Source organism: Eschscholzia californica, unplaced genomic scaffold (assembly GCF_041429995.1).
Source record: "Eschscholzia californica isolate CP2 unplaced genomic scaffold, dmEscCali1.0.p SCAF_2, whole genome shotgun sequence".
NCBI lineage: Eukaryota > Viridiplantae > Streptophyta > Magnoliopsida > Ranunculales > Papaveraceae > Eschscholzia > Eschscholzia californica.
Genome location: NW_028238309.1, coordinates 39,447,208 through 39,452,215, shown reverse-complemented (window position 1 = coordinate 39,452,215; position 5,008 = coordinate 39,447,208). Strand labels below are relative to the sequence as shown.

The 5,008-nt window shown below is 33.0% G+C and overlaps 1 pseudogene; it reads left to right on the top strand.

The window, feature by feature from the left end:
* The first annotated feature begins 3,063 nt into the window (after positions 1 to 3,063).
* Positions 3,064 to 4,545, top strand: LOC147557815 (putative phospholipid-transporting ATPase 4 pseudogene; annotated as a pseudogene).
* Positions 4,546 to 5,008: the final 463 nt, after the last annotated feature.

Genomic DNA, 5,008 nt, shown 5'->3' with positions numbered 1-5,008 from the left:
AAAATAATTAAATTTGTATTATATAAGACACTTAAATTTCTGGCTGACTAGGATGAAATAAATCTTGCACTTTCATATTTCTATCAAAATATTGAAATTGATATAACACTTCACCTTCCCTTCACCTTCTCTCATTCCTTATGACCTTTCAACACATTAATTCTCAATTTTTTACCGCCACCTTTAGAAACGTCCATGTATCTCTTAAACTGATTTTACTAGCGACATAAAACTAAATATTATAACCAAGAACTCCAAGTTGTAGATGTATATTTCATCATATCTTAAGGTTTTAGACAAACCTTCGAGATGGGAGCATAAGAACAGGAAGACCATTGTAATCATAAGGTATTACTCTATCGTTCTTATGAACAACTACTAAACTAAACACTATAACCAACATATCCAGAGTTGAAGATGTATATTCATCATCCTTTTGATACAAAAAAAGACGTATATTCATCATCTTGTAAATTGGTATAAATGTGTATCGAATGATTTTTGTCTCCGTCAAACATTTATTATTTTTATAGTTCAAATTTATAATTTTGAAAGCATATCAGAACAATGTTGTTTAGGGAAGGAGGTGAGAACTGAAAATTGAAACTTCTCAAAGGATCATGTTTTAAATTAGTCCGTTAAGACTATGAGGAAGTAAAGAGAGGATTTAATAATGCAAGTGAGGTACTATTGTTGATCCAGTTACAAGTAGTATAGCATGTTTGTTTAGCAATGGTGTCAGGGAAAACAGGATCAATTATTGGGTCGAATGAGAATGGTAGTAGAGAGGCTAATCAACGATGGGACACCAATAGTCTTCAAGGGTTGGTGTTAAAGTTAGTATAAATTAAGTGATAAAAATGTCAAAAATTGGTACAGAAAGATATTTTTATTACTTTCATATTGACCGGTTTTTGGGTTCATGATATTTGGTAGTTGCTTTTCAAAGTTGTTTCTTCGTAATTCTATCTTAAGCATATCTATTTTTCGAATGCTAATGCAGCTATAACTTGCCTGAAAATTTTGAGTTGGAAGACTCGAAAATAAATATCAGTTAAAGGCAGTTATATACTTTTCTCTATACGTAAACCTTCCAAAGTTGCACATTTTTTTCATCATCAAATTTTCTTTTCGATCCGTTGTTTCAGACCCTAAAAGTTTATCAATTTGTATTTTTACAGCAGTTTTAAATTGTCTATGCTGAGATTGTGAATATCATATTTTGTGAACTTGAAAGAATTTTCAATAGGAAAGATCAATCACCTTGGGTTTTTTATTTTCGTCTTTGTGCGTTTTTTTTATTACATCTTATTATTTTCGATGTTGTCAAATTTTATAATAAATGTGTATCTTTTTTTTATCCGTTATTTTTTTATCTGTATGTTTTTCAAAAAGGTTGAAGTTCATTTTCTATATGCATGTACACTATGCAAATTCATGAGCCGATGATGATATATTAGGCAGTTTAGTCTTGATGATGATATAGTAGGCAGTTTAGTCTTGATGATGATATATTAGGCAGTTTATAGACTAAGTGCTTTCGTCAGCTATGAGGCACCTAATTAGCAAAATTTTGACTAATTAATTTGTAAATTTTTATGTATTTAAAAATGGCTTCAAATATTTTACTGAAACTTTGAGTTCACGCACACTAATATAAATTTACTTTTAAAATAAAGATCTAAATTATAGTTTAACCCAAGACTATTTGTACACCAATTTTCACTCAAAGTTTGAGATGATCTCGAGCAATTCTAGAAAATTTCTTGGGTGAATATTTGCAAAAAAAAAAAAATCCTCTTACCTTCTACTAATGAACCATTTTAGTACATTTACAAATCATTTTGTTTCAACTTATGAAGTTCAGATCAACTTAGTTATTCTATTACATAATTGAATATGTTTGGAATTAATGTGTTAAATTCACCAAATTCATACGATCTGCGTCATATAGTGCGTAATTTGTTGTTTGATAAGTTGAAGATGTGTAATCTTAGGAGAAACTTAATTTTCTCATTCGTTGATTTGATATTTTGTCATTCGCTGATCTTAGGAGAAACCAAATTCATTATTCTCTACTCTACCTAGGTTGTTCTTAATCAAGTTGGTGATTACATTATTATGATTAGTACCAAGTTTTCAGAAAAATCTCATATAATTTTTTTATCACTTACCCGATAGTGGACTACGTGTGATATGATGTGTTGTAATCCGTATATATTTACGATAGGTTAGACAACATAATTGTATCAATTTCAATTTCATTCCCCTCACTTTAAAGAAAAAAATCAGACCCATTATCTCCATTTCGCAAGGGGCATTGTCCCCGCACGTAGGGTGGATGATGTTATCGTACTCTTCAACACCCTACTCTGTAAGTTCATTTATTAGTTCAAATTTCCCACTTCTTTATTAATAGATAAGTATATATTGTGAGTTTGGATCATTAGGGTTTATGAGTTTTGCTAATGTCGTGATATTTATTGGGGGTGAATTCTTTGTGTTCAGAATCTTGTTTTTACTTAATAAGATTTGTTGTTATCTAGTGTACTTATTTGGATAGATTATTCGAAAACGAAAAACGTTTCTTTTGTACATTTCTGTGTAGCAGCAACAGGAAATCTGAATATTCGACTTTGTGAAATTAATTCGAGTGGCCCTCAACCAGTGTGTTTTAATCACTTGGGATTTATCCATCTTTTATCAAAGTTTTGTTTTTGGCATGAACTCTATGATTTTTTTCTTGCTTTCTTCTAGGTTATAAGCTATGATATTTCTTGGGATTCCAATGTGATGGAAACTGGATGTATTCAGGTTCTGAAGATGGCACAGTTAAGATTTGGGATTTAAAGGCTCTTGGTTGTCAAATGGAATATGAAAGTCGTGCAGCTGTAAATACTGTTGTTTTGCATCCTAATCAGACAGAGCTTATAACCCATCGATAACTCCTTGTGCTTCTACTGTAGTTAATATAAGTCTTGATTTGCAGTTGGATGCTTGTTGATGATTAGTTGATCATTTCAGCTGAAATACGCTAAAAGATGGCTCGTGGAAGCAAGATGAGGGGGGAAACTCCGGTTTAGCAAACTGTATACGTTGTCTTGTATTAGGCCTGATGTTATAGAAACTGATGGTCTTAGTTCCCTCCAAGGCTCAGGTTTCTCACGACTGGTTTATTGTAAACAACCGCGCCTCCACCAGAAAAAGCCTTTGACGTACCCGAGAAATGGGATATCTACAACCAAATATGATGCTATTACATTTCTACCCAAAGCAATTTTTGAGCAGTTCCGTCGTGTTGCTAACATATGCTTATGGCTGCAATTTTGTCATTAACACTTGTTGGTCCGTTCACTGCTGGGAGTATGATTGCACCTCTAGCCTTTCTTGTGGGATTGAGTATGGCTAAAGAAGCTTTGGAAGATTGGCGTAGATTTATGCAGGATGTGAAGGTTAATGGACGTAAAATTAGTACCCAAAAAGGAGATGGTGAGTTCAGTTACAAACCATGGCAAAGAACTCGGGTGGGTGATGTGGTGAAAGTGGAAAAAGATCAATTTTTTCCTGCAGATTTACTATCTTCAAGATATGATGACGGAACTTGCTATGTGGAGACAATGAATTTGGATGGTGAAACAAACCTGAAGGTAAAGAGATCTTTGGAGGTAACCTCGTCGTTAGATGATGATGATACTTTCAAGGATTTTACTAGAACAATCAGATGTGAAGATCCGAATCCTAATCTCTACACTTTTGTAGGTAATTTCGAGTATGAACGTCAACTGTATTCTCTTCACTCAAATCAGATCCTTCTCAGAGATTCTTAGCTTAGAAACACTGCTTATGTATATGCAGTGGTGATTTATATTGGCCATGATAGCAAAGTCATGTAAAACTCGACAAAACCACCCTCTGAAAGGAGTACAATTGAAAAGAAATGGATAAAGTTATTTAATTTCTTTTTGTTGTTCTTGTTTTGATATCCGTGATTAGCTCGATAAGTTTAGCTGTGAAGATAAAATACGGGTCAGAGTCATGGTACTTGCAACCAAAAAACACAGCGAGTCTGTATAATCCATCAAAACCCAATACATCTACATTTTTGCATCTTGTCACAGCTCTTATCCCATATGGGTATTTGATACTCATCGCACTCTACGTTTCCATTAAGGTTGTAAATTGCAAGCTTCATTCGTTAATAAAGATCGACACATGTATGATGAAGCATGGACATCAAACTTGAATGAACAGTTAGGCCAGGTCGATACAATCCTCTCAGATAAGACGGGCACTCTGACATGTAATCAGGTGGACTTTCTGAAGTGTTCCATTGCAGGAGTTTCGTACAGTTTGCGTTCTAGTGAAGTCGAAATTGCTGCACAAAAGCAGATGGCTAATGATAAGAATTCAGAAACTTCAATGCCTACCAGGAAGGCAGGTGATTCATGGGAAATTCGACGAAGTGATATCCGAGCTTCAGAAATTGAACTTCACAGAATAATCACTTCTAAAGATTATTTGCGCAATTTAGGACAATTCCATTAAAAGGTCTTTTGTATCGTGAAAATTAAATATTCAGTCGCAACTTATCGTTTGTTGGGACAATAACTCTCATGTAAAAATCTAATTTGTTTGTATATTTTCTAATTTTATAGTTTTTCTATCAATCATAAATTATCCGTCTCCAAGCTTAGATGGCTTCTGAATCTTAGATTTTCGTTTAAGAGAAAACTTTTAATCTAGAATAAATCTTATTACTTATATAATTTTTGACATACCTTCTTAAAATCTCAAATGTGTCTGTAAATACTAAAGCATTTGGTCCCTTTGAATACTGCACAATTTACAATTATGTCTACAAGTTGGAGCCTCAATTGATTTTTTTTCTTTTCTTTTTTTTTGTTGAAAGTAAAAAATAAAATAAAAATAAAAATAAAAAGTCTAAATTGATTGCATACAACTGAACTTGAAACTCAAAAATGTAAGAAGGCCACGCTATCCAGGCAAG